Source organism: Cervus elaphus, chromosome 22, assembly GCF_910594005.1.
Source record: "Cervus elaphus chromosome 22, mCerEla1.1, whole genome shotgun sequence".
Taxonomy (NCBI): domain Eukaryota; kingdom Metazoa; phylum Chordata; class Mammalia; order Artiodactyla; family Cervidae; genus Cervus; species Cervus elaphus.
Genome location: NC_057836.1, coordinates 10,194,126 through 10,212,614, shown reverse-complemented (window position 1 = coordinate 10,212,614; position 18,489 = coordinate 10,194,126). Strand labels below are relative to the sequence as shown.

Here is an 18,489-nt window from a genome sequence, read left to right as displayed (position 1 = left end):
AGAAAAGTCCAGCATTAAAAATAAAAGATTGTCATGAGTGGGCACCCGCTGTCTCAGGGCCTTGTACTGAGGGCAGTTCGGGAATTTCTAAGCAGCCACTTTCAGGGCCCGTGGGGCACGAGCATATTCACACGCAGAACTGATCACAGTGCCAGGTGGGGCACCCGGTTTCTACAGGAGTGGCCGGGGGAAGGGCTGCTGGAGAGCTGAGAATGGAGGCAAGCAGCCCAAAGGTCTTAGGGGAAGACCGAGGGATCGAAAAATCTGGAAGGAACTTGGATTTTACCAGTCACAACACTCCATTTTTCACTGAATTAAACAGAGCAGTTCAGAGAGGGCCAAGGATATGTCTGAGGTCACCAGTGGGGAGCAGCAACTTGAGTCCTTGAGCTTGACTCATGACTTGAGGTCCAGCACCCAGCGCCAGGCACCCCGGGACCCCGCTCGGAGCAATATCACAGCAGGGACTGTGTCTTCGGCAGGCCACCCCCCACCGACCCCTTCCTCACAGGGTCCCCGACAGCACCTGTCCTGGACTGCACCTGGGTGGGGGGCACCTCCTGAGGGGGTGGCAGGTAGAGGGGAGCAGGCGTGGGGACAGGGCAGACCCTGAGAAGCGGGCAGGGTGGCTGCCGGGCAGGAGGGGCACCCAGCTGCAGGGACTGGAGTCCTGACCCGTGAGGATGAGCCGGAAAGAGGAAGGCCCGGGGCTCAGACGAGGTGGGAGAGGTGCAGGAGCCAGGGTAGCAGAGAAGGAGGAAGCCGGAGAACCTGGTGGTCAGAGGGGGTCAGACCCAGCTCAAACTGTGGGGCAGCCCTGGAGCCTCCCAACCCTGCTCCCACAACGGCAAGATGAGGGTGGGGGTGATGCCTCCCGGGGGTCTAGGTGGGGGGCAAAGGGCAGAGCTGCCTCCGTGGGTCCTCTGGTTCCCAGGAAGGTGGGCCTGAGGCCCTCTGCTGCTTCCAGGGACCGTGCACACAGGGCCTGTAAATACTTGCTGAATAGCGAAGCGTGAACACACGACTGCCTGAATGAGGGGCAGAGGGAAACTAGTTCTAGCCAAGGCCAGTTTCTGTCCTGAGGACTTGGAGAATTACAGCCCTGTCGGCTCCCCGTGACCCGTGGGCAGGATGGAGCCCCACTCGGAGTGGCCTGCGTGCTGCCCACTTACCTGCAGGGCCCTGCCCCCTTTCTATTGAAGACATTTGTTGTTGTTGTTTTAATCTTATAAAGAGCTTGAAATTATTTATTTTCTTATTTATTTGCCATACCACGAGGCATACGGGATCTTCGTTCCCCGACCAGGGATCAAACTCCTGCCCACTGCAGTAGAAGCACAAAATCTTGACTCCTAGACCACCAGGGAAGTCCCAAGTGGTTTATATTTTCTGGATCCTTCTACTCTCCCTCACGTTCCTCTTGGACCGAGGCAGAGAGAACACCAAGAGGAAACCAGGAAGGGCTCTGATTGTTGTTATAAGATCTGGTTCAATCTCTGGAACTGGGGTGGGGGCGGGGCCTGGACTGCCGTGGTTGGGAGGAATCGGGTTGTAGCTGTCAGGACAGCTGTGACCTGGTGAGCCGGCCACTGGGGAGGAGGTGGCAGAGCACCGGCTTAACTGCAAGGCTCTGGAGAAACTCTGGGCATGCTTCACCTCCTTGTGCCTCAGTTTTCCCATCTGTAAAGTGGGAAATATATAGCACCAGTTCTGGAGGTCACTATGATCTATGAAAAGCACTTAGAACCCCTGGAATGTAATAAACATTCCTTTAACAAACATCTATGGAACACCTACTCGGGATCCTCAGATTAAATCAGGGAACTGTAACAAAAATACAAACTCCAATCAAGGGAAACAAAGCCCCAAATAAGTGAATTCTATATGGTGTGATAAGGTGAAAGGGGTGTCACAAGTAGGGGGAAGGATGGCCCACAGCTTTAAGCAGGGCCATTAAGGCAGGCCTCACTGAGTGAAGACCTGAGGTTTCCTGAGGGGTAGTTGAGCATAGGGGTCTCTGGAAAGAACATTCCAGACAGAAGGAGCAGTCAGGGCACAGGTAATCCAGAGGACAGGCAGATTCCTGGCTGTGTTTGTTTTTCCTTTTTAAAAATTAGTGTCTTTTAACATCTTTATTGAGGTGTAGTTAACATACAATGGGCTTCCTTGGTGGCTCAGATGGTAAACAATCCACCTGCAATGAGAGACCTGGGTTCGATCCCTGGGTTGGAAAGATCCCCTGGAGGAGGGCATGGCAACCCACTCCAGTATTCTTGCCTGGAGAATCTCATGGACAGAGAAGCCTGGTGGGCTACAGTCCATGGGATTGCAAAGAGTCAGACACTGCTGAGCGACTAACACAATAAACTGCACGTGTTTGAAATGTGCACTTTGATGAGTTTTGACACATCCATATACACATGTCAAACCATCACCATGGTAAAGAAAATAACATATTTGGGGTCTTGCCTTCCAATGCAGTGGGCCTAGGTCTGATCCCTGGTCAGCCTCACTGGGTCCACCACATGTCCTCTGACTTAACCTCAGCGGCTTCCTCACTGGTCTCCTGCTTCTGCCTGTCTCCTCAGGTGGGTCTCAGACCTCCTCACTCACTGCTCCTGTCCCTCCAGGGCTCAGGCGCACTCCCTACCTTAGGGCCTGTGTCCTGACTGCTCCTTCTGCCCAGTAACTAAGCCCGAGTGCTGCAGGGATGAGCTGTAAAGACCTGACGTAGCAAAATAAAATTTTGTCCTGTCCTTTTAAAGAAAGAAAATAATATATTCATCACCCATAAAACTTTCCTCCTGTCCCTTGGTCATCCTTTCCTCCACTTCCACCCCATCCCCAGGCAACCCTGATCTGCTTCTGTACCTGTAGATTAATTTTTATTTTTTAGAGTTGTATGTAAATGGAATCATACAGTATGTACTCTTTTTTTTTTTTTTGGCTTGGCTTCATTCACTCAACTTAATTGTTTTGAGTTTATCCATGTCACTGTGTATATCGACAGCTTATCCTTTTTATTACTGAAGAATATTCCATTGTATGGATAGACCACAATTTGTTTATCCGTTCACCTGTTGATGGACGTTTGAGCTGTTTCCAGATTTTGTCTATTACAAATAAAGCTACTGTGAACATTCATGTAAAGTCATTGTGTACATATGTTTCCATTTCTAGTATGTAAATACTAGGAGTGGAATGTCTGGGTTGTGTGCAAGGTGTATATTTAACTTTTTAAGAAGCCAGCAAACCATTTTCCAAGGTGGTTGTACCATTTTACATTCTCCCTGGCAGAGTATGAGAGTTTGACTTCCTCCACAGACTTGGTATGATCAGTCTTTTTTTTTTTTTTAATTAAAAAATTTTAAAAAGTTGGCTGCTCCGGGTCTTCATTGCAATGCAGATGGGGTTTCTCTAGTTGCAGATCACAGGCTCTAGACTGCCTGGGCACTATAGTTGTGGCATGAAGCTTAGTTGCTCTGAGACATGTGGGATCTTAGTTTCCTGACTTGCATCCTCTGCGTTGGATCGAACCTGCGTCCCCTGCCTTGGAAGGCAGATTCTTAACCACTGGACCAACAGGGAAGTCCCTGGTCAGTTTTTTTGAAAAAAATTATGTATTTATTGGCCACGCCAGCTCTTAGTTGAGGCATTTCAGATCTAGTTCCTTGCCCAAGAATTGAACCTGGGCCCCCTGCACTGGGAGCATGTGAGTCTTAGCCGCTAGACCACCAGGGAAGTCCCTCTGGTCAGTTTTTCAAATGATGATTTTAACCATCTAGTAAATGTGTAGTGACTTTAATTTGCATTTCCCTAGTGACGAATCACGAACTTCTCTTCATGTACTTATTTGCCACCTGCATATCTTCTTTGGTGAAGTGTCTCTTCAAATCTTTTGCCCATTTTAAAAATGGGGTTTATTTTCTTATTATTGAGTTTGGAGTGCTCTTCATTTATTCTGATTACAGTTCTTTGTTAGTATACAACTTGCAAATATTTTTCTCCAAGTTTTTGGCCTGTAAAGATGTCTTTGGAAGGACAAAATTTTTAAGTTTTGAAGAAATCCAATTTATCATTTTTTTTCTTATGGATTGTGCATTTAACATTGTATCTAGGAAATCTTTGCCTGACTAGGGTCCCCAAGATTTTCTCCTATATTCTCTTCTAGAAGTTTTACAGTGATCTTTTTGGAGGTATTGAGGTTTTTGTTTTTCTTCTGCAAATGGCTATTCAATTGTTTGAGTACCATTTGTAGAAAAGACTCTCCTTTCCCTGATGATTCATCTTGATTGTGCACCTTTGTTGAAAATCAGTTGACCATATGTGTGGGTCTGTTCTTGAGCTCTCTATTTTTCCTATTCATGTTTTTCTTTACGCTAACACCACAGTGTCTTGACTATTGTAGCCTTATAATAGTAGTCTATATATGTAGTCTATATGTAGTCTTGAGATCAGGCAGTATAATTCTTCTGACTTTGTTCTTTTATAAATTGTTTTGACTATTCTAGATTCTTTGAATTTCCATAGAAATTTTAGAATCAGCTTGTTAATTTCTCCAAAATAGCTTGTTGGGATTTTTGCTAGGATTTGATTAAATCTATAGAGCAGTTTTTGGGGGAAATGATATCACAATAATATTGAGACTTTTAATCCATGAATGTGTTCTATTTCTCCATCTATGTCTTCTCTAATTTCTCTTGACAATGTTTTATAGATTTCACATTTTGTCCAATTTATCCCTAAGCATTTTGTATTTTATGCTATATTAAATGATATGATTAAAAAACTTTTTAGTTTGAAATAATTTTAGACTTACAGAAGAGTTGTAAAGACAGTACAAAGAGCCCCTGTATATCCTTCATCCAATTTCCTCTAATGCCTGTTTTTGTTCCAAGATCCAGGTCAGGATCCCACATCGCATTTAATTGTCATGTCTCCTTAGTCTTCTCCCATCTGTGACAATTTCTCAGGAATCTTTCCTTTCATGACCTCAACATTTTTGAACAATACTGGTCAGACATTCTGTAGAATGTCCCTCAATTTGTCTATTTCTGATATTTTCTTGTTATTAATCTGTAAGTATGAATTTTGGGGAAAAACACTACATGGGGAGGTCCCCTTCTCATCACATCATATTAGGTGTATGTGCATGCTAAGTCTGTTGTGTCCAACTCTTTGTGACCCCATGGACTGTAGCCCCCCAGGCTCTTCTGTCCATGGCATTCTCCAGGCAAGAATACTGGAGTGGGTTTCCATGTCCTTCTCCAGAGGATCTTCCTGACCCAGTGATCAAACCCTCATCTCTTATATCTCTTGCATTGGCAGGTAATTTCTTTACCACTAGCACCATCTGAAAAGCCCCTCGTATTAGGGATAACATGATATTGATAAGGCTTGTTAATGGTGACGTTAACTCTGACTCCTTGGTTTAGGTTGTGTTTGCCAGGCTCTTCCATTATAGGGATACTGTTTTCCCTTTTCATACTCTATTAGAAGTGAGTCAGTAAGTCTGGCTGACAGTTAGGAGATGGAAATTAAGCTCTACTTCCTTCATGACCTGGATGGGAGACCTGGGGTCCATCCCTGGGTTGGGAATATCCTCTGGAGAAGGGAAAGGCTACCCACTCCAGTATTCTGGCCTGGAGAATTCCATGGACTGTATAGTCTATGGGGTTGCAAAGAGTCGGACACTACTGAGCGACTTTCACTTTCACGCACAGCAGAGTTTATTCTAGACTTTCCCTATTACTTATTTGTAATTTGTTTCTCTAACAGAGAGAAATAGAGCTCTTATTATCTATAGCATATTTATCTATTTGTTCAAACAGTGTACATATAAAACAGCCTCAGAATTACTAACCCATGCCTTGTAAAAAACAAATTCACCAACTAATATATAGTATTTATAAACAGCTCCTTATGTCTCTCGCTTTACAGTGTCTAGTGAAAACACCATTGTATGAAGTTCCTTAGGTCAGGTCTTCTCTACTTCTTAAGTGTTATTATATCATGAATTTATAATATGAATTTATCCCTATTTCATATTTTATAGTTTTATTTTAAATGGAAAATCTTAAAACTTCTACTGTTTTAATGGTATATAAAAATACAGTTGAATTTTTTTGTATATTGATGTATTTTGCAACCTTGCTTAACTCAATAACTTTTTATAGTAGGGTTTTTCTGTATATTATTTAGGATTTTCTATAGAGATGATTCTGTAGCCTATGAATAAAGATAGTGTTGCTTCTTCCAAGCTATATGCTTTTTATTTCATTTTCTTGCTTTATTGCACTGGCTAGCTCTTCCAGTACAATGTAGAATAGAAGTGAGAATGGGCATTCTGGATATGTTTTGAAGGCAGAGCTAATGTGATTTCCTAAAGGATTAGTATTTAGTGATTATTATGAATAAGGCTTTCTTCTGCTGGAGGAATAGTCAACGCCCACAGAAGGAGCCTGGGGCCCGAGCAGGGGTGGTGGGGATGGTTTGTGGGGGCGGGGGCAGGAATGGTCAGAGTGTTATCAAGAGACCCCTGCTTAGCAGAGGTGAGAGGTGGGTGAACAGGAGACTTTCCTATGCAGCTTCCTTCTTCCAGTTTGTGCTTAAATGTGAAGGGACTAAGAGGATTCCATGTAATTTTTTCTTTTTATTGAGGGAAGACAGGCTGAAGTTCATTTTGAGATTAACTCCCAAATAGGTCATTAAGCACTTTTCTGTCCCATAATCCCAGATTCCTAATTTGGGTGTCCATCCCAAAGCTGTTGAGTAAGCAGGATTCCTGGGATTGGAGTATGGAAATTTGGGTTGGAATCCTGGGTCTGTAAGTACCAGCTGTGATCCAAGGGGAGTCCCAGCCTCATCTGCCCATCTATGGGACCATGTTATGAAGCTCAGGGTGGTTGTGAGCACCACACCATCACCACCATCAACTGTAATAATAATGGCCACACCTATTGAAATTTAACTACATGCCAGGCTCTTTTCTAAGCACCTTATTTGTATCAGTTTGTCTTTCCAAGTATCCTTTGAGGTAGGTATTTTTCTTGTCTCCAAGTTGCTAATGAAGATGTTGTGGTCAAGTGGTGGAGCAGGATATGCGATTCCTGACCCCTTTCGGGGACTGTCTGTCTTGCTGGTGCTGCCTCCTCAGCTCAAACATTACCTCCTGCCAGAACTCTCCCCTGCTTTTCCTCCCTACTACCTGCTGTGACCAGCAGTGAGCCCCACTTCCCTGGGCTCCCCCACACCCATCAACCTGTGCTTTCCCAAATTAGGAACTATGTCTGGCTTATCCTCATGCCCCAACATCTAGGGAGGGACTCAGCACCCACTGGGACATTGGAGAACAAATCTTTTGCCCTGAAAGCACGGCTCCGGAAGCAGCCTGCGTCACCATCTTGTAGATCCAGTTGCAGCTCTGGTCACACCTCTGGGGGTCACTAAGAAGAAGGCCTCCATCAATAAGGCTGTGACTCCAGATGAAGCCCGTGGCCTGAAGGCATCTTGGAGCCTGCTCCTCCTCCCTCTGCACCATGGCCAGGCAGCTCCAGGAAGTGTTGTGCATGACACACGCCCCCCACTCACCACCTCCCAGAGAAGGGATCATTGTGTCCGAAGGGTTAATGAGGGATGCGAGGAAGGGGCCCTTTAGCCATGATGCCCTCTGACCTTTCATAAATCAGAGGGGATGGGGGACAAGGGGGCTGCTTGGCAGGACTTGGTGGGGTGGGGGCTTAGAAGCAGCTGCGCGCGACGTTGACATTGTTCCCACCATTCTAAGTGCAACAAATCCCTCTATTGTGTTCCTGGTTTATCTGGTTCCTCTTGTTTATTAGCAGGGCTCCTTTGGCAGCGGTTCCAGCCCTGGGCGGGTGGAAAGAGTGCTGGCACGCACCGTGGGGGGAGGGGGCTGCGAGGGGGCCTTCGTCAATGCCCGCATTGTCCCGACACTTTTTGTTTCTACTGTAATGACATGTTGGAAGAGAGAGAGGAGGGGAAAAAAAAAAAAGATGCGAGTTGGGGAGGGAAGAGGAGGGCAGAAAAGAAAGAGGGAGCGAGGGCCCTGGTGTGGATTGATGTCTGGGCTTGGGCGGATGTGCGGGCAGCTGGGCGGCCGGTGGATGGAGCCAGGCCGGGATGCCTGGGGGGGCGGCGGCACAAGGGGCCATCCAGCCCCCCATCCCAGCCTCTGCCGCCTGGCACCAGGTCCCCCCACCATCCTCCAACCCCGCTGGGGCAGCTGTGGGGCCGTGTGAGTGGGGCAGGTGCCAGGGTCTGGGGTCCGCATCCTGACGTGCCCCTGCCTGGCTGTGCCACCCAAGGCGGGCTGCTCAGCCTCTCTGGTCTTTGTGTCCCGAGTCGACAAAATGAGGATGAGCGGAGGGCAAGGCTGCTCGGGCATTTTGAAAATGGTGGCATGTGTCCTCCCAGTCCTGGGTGTGTATTTCTGAGCCTGGGGCGGAGTGGGGACTCACATTGGGACAGAGAGCCTGTCTGGGACGCAGTGACAGTGCCCGATGGCCAGCTTGGTGAGGTGGGCCTTGTCTCCCATCTATGCCTGATCCAGTCAGCGTAAAGGGCTGGTCAGAGGAGTTGAGCAGGGGAGGTTGGGGCTCTGGTCCCACCTGGTGGGGCTGGGTCTCTCCCTCCTGAGATGGTAGGATTCTAGAGGCCTTCCAGGTGTGGCCATTGGGGCTGGAGGGAAACTCTTGAATGAGGCGTGAAACCTCCTTGACATCTTGGGGCTGCGGGGCCCTCCACTTCCTGTAGGCCTCTTGTAGCACCAGCCAACAAGTCCCCCGCCTCTGTTGGCATGCCTCCAGTGACATGGCGCTCAGGCCTCCGCATGCGGCTCATTCTGTCCTTGCCCAGCCCAGAAGTTTGGGAAATGCTTTCTGAAATGTCTCCCTATAGTGTCTGCCTTTCACTTGCTGTCTATTCATTGGAACCACGCGGACCAAGTTAAGCCTCCGTGAGAATCGGTTTCCTCACCTGTGAAATGAGGATAGACCCCACCTCCTGCCATGTGGCAGACTGTCATGTGGCTCTCGTGGAAAGTTCTGCAGGTCTTCCTAGGTTTCAGCTAAGGTGTCCTGAACTTGGGAGAGGAAGGTGGGGCCAGTCCTCTGTGAACAGAGGCCGAGTTTTCTGAGAGGACTGGCTCAGGAGGAGGCCTCGGGCTTCAGTCAGGATCAGAGCCAGGCTGCAATCAGGGTTAGCACTCAGTCTGGGGCCAGGGTCAAGGCTGAGGCTGTCACTGGGGTAAGAGTTCATTCTGGGAGAGGGTAAGGGCTCCGTCTGGGGTCAAGATCAGAACTCAACCTTGGGCCAAGATAAGGGTTCACTGGGGTCAAGATCAGGGTCATTGTGCTTTGGAACAGCGCTCAGTTTATAGACAGTGAAATAGTTGATTTTGGAGTTAGAGTCATGGCTCAGTCTGCCATTAGGGCTCAGGCTGTGAGCTAGGAAAGTGTTTGTGTTGGGTGTCAGGATCAGGATCCAGACTGTGGCCAAGATCAAGGCTTTTTAGCATTCATTTTTGGTTTAGGGTCTGGCCTCAGGTTGTGGTCAGAGTCAGGGTCAGGCCTGGTCAGGAGATCAGGGTCAAGTTTCAGGGTATCAGCCAGGTTTGATGGACAGTCTCTAACTGGAGTCAAGGCTCCATCTGTGGCTGGTTTGAGGTCAAGGCTCAGCTGTGATATGGGTCAGGACTTGGTTGGAGGCTGTGTTTTGACTACTAGGTGACATTCTTTGGGGTTGAACTCCTGAATATGCATTTTTTTAAATTTAATTTTTTGGGGTTGCACAGCACAGTTTGTGGGATCTTAGTTCCCAGACCAGGGATCTAACCCACACTCCCTGCAGTAGAAGGGTGAAGTCTTAACCACGAGTCCACCAGGGAAGTCCCCTGTACATGCATGTTTTGCAGCTTACTCCCTATGGCTCAGCTCACCAAGGTTTTCATGGCAAACTCCAATCTCCAGAAGCTGTCACCAGAGCTGGAGGCAACAGGGTGTGCCACGAGAGCCCAGCAGGGAGACACATCTCTCCATGCAACCCGGGGTGTGGTGCATGTGAGCAGAGGAGGCTGGGGGTCAGATACAGGGTCAGGGTCAAGATGGCCTGGGCACGTGAAATCCTGATTCACCAGGTGTGTGAGAACCAGGCTACCACCCTCAGGATTTCCAACAGATTCTTGGGGATGGTATCATGGTTGGGAAACCTGGCTGATGTGGAGAAGAATGGCCAGGGTGGGGTGGAGGTGAAAGAGGGTGGAACAGGAGAGAAAGAATGATTTCAAGGGCATCTGGCCCTTCTTTCTTGCTTGATGATTCGTGAATGCGTGTGTAGGCTTGTGTGTCTGTGTGTGGGCTGGGAAGGCTTTGATGGGGAAACACTTGTGCCTGTGAGCCTGAGTGTATGGATGTACCTGTGTCTGAAAGTGTGATGGTGACAACACACACGAGTTTGGGTGCACAAGTATGGCTGTGTGGGCTTCCCAGGTGGTGCTAGTGGTAAAGAACCCGTCTGCCAAAGCGGGAGACATAAGAGACTCAGGTTCAATCCCTGGGTCAGGAAGATCCCTTGGAGGCAGGCATAGCAACCCACTCAATGTTATATTCTTGCCTGGAGCATCCCCATCGACAGAGGAGCCTGATGGGCTATAGTGCATGGGGTCACAAAGAGTCGGACATGACTGAAGCGACTTCAGTTCATTTCAGTTCAGTAACTTAGTCGTGTCCGACTCTTTGCGACCCCATGGACTGCAGCATGCCAGGCCTCCCTGTCCATCACCAACTCCCAGAGTTTACTCAAACTCATATCCATTAAGTCGGTGATGCCATCCAACCATCTCATCCTCTGTCGTCCCTTTCTCCTCCACCTTTGATCTTTCCCAACATCAGGGTCTTTTCCAATGAGTCAGTTCTTCAAATCAGGTGGCCAAAGTATTGGAGTTTCAGTTTCAGCGTCAGTCCTTAGCACACACGTATGGCTGTGGGTGGCATCCACGAAGAGTCAGTTGACACTGTCCTCTACCCTCTCCACCCGCTCTGTCCCCAAGCTGCTGGTGCCCTTTCTTCAGCCCCCAGCCTCTGCATGCCCCAAGGGCCCTGGCCATCCCTCATGACTGGCATCTGAACCCTTGACAACCCATCAGCTGAGAGCCCGTGACCCACTGCCTGGTAGCAGGAGGTACTCTGGGCGCAGCCCTCTCAGACACAGTCATGACCTTGCCAAGAACATCCTCAGGAGCTGGTGGGGGAGTGAGACTCAGGTCATGGTTATCACCCTGTGGACCACACAGCTCCCAGGTCACTCAGAAATAGCCTAAAAACTGGCACCATTTACAAGAGTCTGCCGAGTGAAATAGACCAGTCCAAGGCAGGCAGAGGGGGTGCTGTGGGAGGACAGGGTGGGCACAGAGTGGGGGCACCTGCTGAGCTCCGGCCATTGTCAGGGAGCAGGATGGCCTTCCCTTGCTATATGGATGTGGCCCACTACCATCAGGGCCTTTAAAAAAAATTATTTATTTATTTGACTGTGTCAGGTTGTGGCGTGTGGGATCTGGTTAGCTGACCAGGGATTGAACCCAGGCCCCCTTCATTGGGAGTGCAGAGTCTTAGCCACTGGACCACCAGGGAAGTCCCTTCAGTGCCTTTTGAGAAGGTCGGGTGGTTCTGAAGGTTTCCTGCTTGCCCCTCCCCCTCCCCCACTGTTCTCTTGGTTCTGTTTTGCTGTCAATGTCCAGAGGCGGAACAAGTGGAAGATGGCCCGTGGATGTCTCTGCCCCCTCGTACTCTTGTTTTCTCCTTTTCTTAGCCCCTCTTTCCCACTACTTCCCCCCATTCCTCTGGGGTCTCTTTCTGATCCGAAGATCATCTACACATTGACCTTCCTCGGGGTCAGGGTCCCTGTAGAGTGTTGTTGTCCGAAGGGACCCAAGTCCCACACCTGCACGTGTGGCTGAGCAAGAAGGCTGCTTGCGTGTGTCACTCCTACCCCTTCACTCAACTATTCACTGAGCCCCATCGTGTACCAGAAGTGCCAGGCCCCCGGCCAAGCATCCAGGGCACAGTGGAGGGTCCTCAGGGAGCCCACTGCCTCCTCGGGGGACTACAGCCAGCAAAGGGAAGGCCCACCTGGGGAGAGGCAACCTTGACCCTGATTCAGGTGTGTAGATAAGGAGGAGCTGGCCAGGCAGGGTGTGTGTGTTGTGGAGGAGAAGCCCAGAACTTGCTGATAAAGAGGGAACTGGGCTTGCCAAGCTCCTCCTCCTGGTTCGCTGGGAGGCACTCTGGAACAGTATGTTGTTGTTCAGTCGCTCAGCTGTGTCCGACTCTTTGCGACCGGAATAGTATAGTCTAAGAATTAGATCCAGGTGGGTTGAGTCTTGACTGACGTTTTCTAGCCTTGTAACCTTGAAGAATGAACCTGAGTCTCAGTTTCATTATCTATAGAAGGGCATAATGGCATCTGTCTCCTGGGATCGATGTCTCCTAGGAAAATTATAATCTCACCTCTTCCATCCTTTAAATGGGACCATGAGACTTCACTCCTCCAATGGTCCAAGCAGCTCTCTCTGATTAAAAAAAAATTTTTTTTTAAATATTATTTATTTGTTTGGCTGCGCCAGGTCTTAGTTGTGGCCCATGGGATCTTTTTCAGTTATGGCATTCAAACCGCTAGTTGTAGCATGTAGGATCTAGTTCCCTGACCAGGGATGGAACCTGAGCCCCCTGCTTTGACGGTGTAGAGTCTTAGCCACTGGGCCTCCAGGGATGTCCCTGATGCTTTTGATTGTATATCCTTTTCAGTAAGAATGTAGGGGCACAATGTCCCAAATTTGTACAAATACTCCTCACTATCAGAATCTGTTTGGGTCCTGAGTTTGTATGGCAAAAATCAGAGGCCAAGTTTGATTACTGAGGACATTATTGAAATACATATGGTTCCTGGGTTTGGGGTGTGAAAGATATCACAAAGAATTTTTCAGAATCTGTTCAGTTCCTGAGTCAGATCTAAAGGCATTGTTTGTTTATTTATTTACAAATTACGTACATATACTACTATAGAAAGTCTTCTGTGGTGGCTCAGTGGTAAAGAATCCACCTGCCAATGCAGGAGACCTGGGTTCATTCCCTGGGTCGGGAAGGTCCCCTGAAGAAGAAAATGGCAACCCACTCCAGTATTCTTGCCTGGAAGATCCCACAGACAGGAATCTGGTGGGCTATAGTCCACAGGCTCCCAGAGGGTCTGACAGAACTTAGCGACTAAACAACAACTACTATAGAAACATACACAAAGTAGAAGTCTCCAAAGAATAAGAGTAAACATATAAATGGAAAGAAATGCTAACCTTTCTGCACGCCACTGGGTCATTTTGGGTTTCCCTGAGGTGCCCTACCCCTCTCAGAAGATTCCTGGGCTGAAATGAGGGGTGTGGGGAGGGAAGGATGCGTCCAGAGTGGTTACCCCAGAGGGTCAAGGGAACATAGTCAGCGAAGTCATTGGTCATCAACACACTTCACTGTGCATCGGAGCCATCCACATCCTGTGCTGGGCCGGAGGTGCCAAGGAAGAGACTCGTCTGCCTGAAGGGAGTGGGTGATGTCCGTTCATCTTTTTCTATTATTCCTATCAGGTTACACAAAAAGAAAACTGTTTCCTTCTATTTAAAAAAAATTATTTATTTTTTTATTGAAGTATAGTTGATTTACAATGTTGTGTTAGTTTTAGGTCAGCAAAGTGATTCAGATATATATATGCATATATACATATTCTTTTTCAGATTCTTTCCCCATATATGTTATTACAAAATATTGAGTATAGCTCCCTGTACTGTACAGTAGGTCCTTGTTATTATCTATTTTACATACAGTAGTGTATATCTGTTACTCCCAAATTCCTCATTTACCCCTCCCTCCCACCTTTCCCCTTTGGTAACCGTAAATTTGTTTTCTATTTCTGTGAGTCTGTTTCTATTTTGTAAACAAGTTCATTTGTACCATTTCCTTTAGATTCCACATATGGGTGGTATCATATGATACTTGTCTTTCTCTGTCTGACTTATTTCATCTAGTAATGATGAAATCTTAGTAATGATGATAATCTCCAGGTCCAGTCATGTTGCTGCAAATGGCATTATTTCATTCTTTTTTATGGCTGAGTAATGTTCCATTGCCTACATATACCACATCTTCTTTACCCATTCATCTGTCTATGGACATCTAGGTTGCTTCCATGTCTTGGCTACTGTAAATAGTGCTGCAATGAACATTGGGGTGCATGTATCTTTTTAACTTATGGTTTTCTCCAGATATAAACCCAGGAGCCAAATTGCAGTATTCTATTTTTACTTTTTTTTTTTTTTTTTACTTTTTAAAGAAACCTCCATACTGTTATTCATAGTGGCTTCACCAACTTACATTTCCACCAACAGTGTAGAGGTGTTCCCTTTAAGAAAACCATTACTTAAAATCTAAAAAGAACTTCCTCGAAAAACTCTTTGCCTGGTGCTTTTTCCCCTCAGTGGTAAACTATACACGGCATAAAATTTACCATGCTAATCATTTTTAAGTATATTTAAGTACACTTTAAGTACATGAAGTACATGTATATTGTACAGTTATCACCACCACCCACCTCCAGGACTTTTTCATCTTCTAAACAGAAACTCTGCCCATTAGACAATAATTTCCCATTCTCCACTCACCCCATAGCCCCTGATAACAATTGTTGTATTTTCTATCTCTATGAGTTTAACTATTCTATGTATCTTATATGAGTGGACTCTAACACTACTTTCCATTTTGGGCCTGACTTCTTTCACTTAGCCCCCCATCTTCAAAGTTCACCATGTTGTAGCATTTGAGAATTTCCTCTGTTTTTAAGACTGAATGATATTCCATCGTATGTATAGACCACATTTTGTTTATCCATTCATCTGTCAATGGACACTTTGGTTGTGTCCATCTTTTGACTATAGTGAACAATGCTGCTATGGACACAGGGATACCTATGCCTATTTGAATTCCTGTTTTCAACTCCTGGTGCCTTTTACAGAGAGGATTCTTGGACAAGTTTTCCCATGATTCTGAGTCCAGGGACCACAGTTTTGTAAATTACGGCATGCCATGAGGATGGTCTCAGATGTATGTGGGAGCACAAGGCAAAGTTACAGGGATGCAGGAAGGCGGTGAAAGGGATGACTCGGGGGAGGACCAGCACTTGGCTGCTGAGTGACTAGGATTCTCCAGTCAGATCCCTGGGGGATGGCAAAGCTCAGAGTGTGGCAGGAGGGTGGCTGGAGGGACCAGAAAGGAAACCAGTGCACAGGGCAGGTGAATCGACCCGGCTGAAAAGTGGGAAGAGCAGGGCGGGGATCAGACCATGGAGGGTGTGGTCGACCCTTCCAAGAACCTGGGTTTCTCCTGGAGGGAAGAGGAAGCCGGGGAGTCTTGGATAAGCATGGAAGGGAGGCCTAGGTAAGACAGCTCCATCCAAGACTGCTGGTGCCTCCTTGAACCGGGGAGCCCTGGTGGAGAAGAGGCCTCAGCTCACAGCCAGTCTCTCCCTTCTTGGTGCCTCATGGCCTCTTGCTCACCCAAGGGGCCCAGTCTCCTTTCTGGTCCCTCCAGCCACCATGAGAGAATGTTTTCCAGCTGCTTGGCCACTTTGAGCATCTGACCTTTCAGTCTTAGCTCCGTTCCCTTCCCCAAGAAGCATCCTGGGTATGATCCTGTGTCCATACACACACACAAACGCACACACACTCTTGTTCCCGCTCTCACTCACGTGTGCACTTGCACACAACCACAGCCCCCCCCACATGCACAACTCACCCTTTCACGTGCATGTGCACACTCATAACACCCCTCACTCCTATGCGCACGCGTGCACAGTCACACACACACTTGCACACTTGCACATCAACACACTCGTTCATACACACGCACATATGTGAGCACAACACTCTCTCACACACACAATCTCCCCTCCCCAACTTGCTCCCATCTCTCTCATTTCCAGACTCCTCAGGGGTGGCGTGGGGTGGGGCAGCAGAACTAACATTTTTTGAGAAACTCTGGGGTGTCAGTCACTGGGTTTGGCTCTTCCCCCATGTCCTCAGGGCAGTATTCCTGGGTGGTTACCATCCCTGCATCCCACAGATGCACAAACAGCTGGGGAGCTGGCAGTCTCACGGGAGCTGCTGGGCCCTAACTCTGCACCCTCATGCGCTTTTCATGGCCAGCTCAGGGTTTTTTCCTTCTGTCATAAACTCACTTTGTCTAGTTGGCAAGATCCCCAACCCCAGGGTCAGAATCATGTTCTCTCCTCTGTGCCAATTACATGAGCTAGAACTCAGGAGATGCTCAATAAATTCTCTCTCTTTTTTAAAAAATTCTATATTGGCTGTGCTGGGCCTCTGTGCTGCTGGGCTTTCCCCGGTTGTGACAGGCTGGGGCTACTCTTGGTTGTGTGCAATTTCTCTTTACGTTGGCTTTTCTTTTTGAGGAGCACAGGCTCCAAGACGCGCGGGCTCAATAGTTTCACAGGCTTAGTTGCACTGCGTCATGCGGGATCTTCCTGGACTAGGGATCGAACCCGTGTCCCCTGAGTTGGCAGGTGGATTCTTAGCCACTAGACCACCAGGGAAGTCCTCAATAAGTTCTCTTAAATCAATGACTCCAAGGTGAAGTGGTGGTCTCAGGAGTCGCAGTTGTGCCCTTGTGCTGTCTCTGCTGCCTGGAATGTCCACCCATCCCAGCCTCAAAGTCATCTTTCAGGGCCCAGCCCTAGGGCCATTTCTGGGAGACTGCCCTGAAAATCCCATTCCTCCTTGTTCTCAGGGTTTGGTTTGGACCTTACCTCCGCATGGGACTCTTTCATGCTAGTTGCTTATTTACCCATTAGTCTCCCCTGGGGTGCCCGGAGCTCCTTGGGGACAGAGCTGTCTCTCATTCACCTTTGGGGGCCCGGATGCTCCCGGGGTCCACACAGAACCGACTCCTGAAGAATGTGCCTTGAGTGGGATATCAGTGCGGGATCCCAAACCTTCTCCAAACGCGTATTTGGTTCAGATGAAGCGAGGTCTCCTGCCTGCTCCTGGGAAGGCTTTGCTGGAGGACTCCCGACTGGCGCCACTGTCTGAATCTCCCATCGCCCCACGCATGCTGCCTTCAGATGCACCAGGATGGGGAACAGGCGGGCTCTGTGGGTGCCCTTGGCCATTCTCCTGGGCACTGAAGCCCCAAGCGGGCAGCTTACGAGCAGAACCACCCAGTTTCTTTCTCTCTCTTTCATTCCTAGGGCAGCTGGCTTGGTTGATCTTGGGGACCTGGGGTTCCTTCCCTGAAGCCCCTTCTCTCCAGCACAGACAAGCAGTAGGTACAGATGCGAAAGCCCAGGGTCCTGGATCAGCCCTTTCTCTGCCACCTCCCCGGGCCTCAGTGTCTGTCTCTGTACCACTGAAGGGGGGAGGGTTCCCTGACCCTCGGGCCTTCCCCAGCTGTGTCCTCCTGCGACTGTGAGATTCTGAGAGCAGAGGCGGGAAGGAGTGATGGCCCCTGTCCCCACCACCTCTCCCTGTCCCTCAGGGTCACCCCAAAGACACCCCCTCCCCGACTCCCTGGAACTTCCCTGCAGCTGCAGGCCTGGTGAGACAATTGGGTGTTTTAGAGAAATACATTTTTGGGCTAATTTGCCATGCATAAGTGTTTCTCTTACCCTTTAAAGGCGGAGAACAAAGAGGCCTTTCTGCACCCGTGCAGGCTGCTAGGGAGGGGACCGCAGCTGTACCGGGCCGAGACCCTCCTCCCTCATCCCTTCGAGCGCCTCGCCACGCCGCCCACCGCCCCCCAGGAGAGAGCCTGGACTTTCCCAGCCTCCCCCAGTCCCCTGCCCCCACTGCCGCCACCGAGGCCCCTCTGGCCCTGCCCCGCCCCAGCCCCTACCCTCCCACCAGCTGCCCCAGGCAAGAGGGAAAGTGTGCGTGGGTGGGAGGATGGATGGGGAGGGGGCCCGGAGGAGAGAGAGCAGCTCTCCACGTGGCTCGCTGGGGTGGTGAGGGCCTGGCGGTGTGTGTCAGAGTTCCTGCGGCTTGGGCCCTGTGGTCACAGGGTGCGTGATGGGGTCCATCATCCGTGAATCGCCAGCGTGTAGGGGGATGCAGCAGTCACCGCCTTTGTTCACTTGTTCATTTGTTCATTCATTCATTCAGTAGCAACTGATTGCTACCGAATCCCCGCCGCGGCGCAGGCAGATCTCGGGCGTTCCTGTCTGGGAGGGATAGAGAGACCCCAGTGACTACCGTGAAGCAGGTTAAGTTTACATGCTGTCTGGAGGAGGTGAGCCGATGGGCGGGGGCTTCACGAACAAAGGTGCAGAGGCTTGAAAAGCAGGCACATCGTCCTGCATGAGGCTGGGACCTCGTGCATAAGGGGGCACAAAGGACGAAGAGCAGCCCCCTGCCGTGTGCTGGTG

At 49.0% G+C, this 18,489-nt stretch overlaps 1 long non-coding RNA gene across 1 annotated transcript; it reads right to left on the bottom strand.

Moving 5' to 3' along the window:
• Window positions 1-520: 520 nt before the first annotated feature.
• Window positions 521-15,086, bottom strand: LOC122679904. Its single transcript, XR_006336573.1, has 3 exons — window positions 14,929-15,086; window positions 7,285-7,289; window positions 521-531 (listed from the first exon to the last, which is right to left on the bottom strand). It is a non-coding gene; the product is annotated as an uncharacterized LOC122679904 (long non-coding RNA).
• Window positions 15,087-18,489: the final 3,403 nt, after the last annotated feature.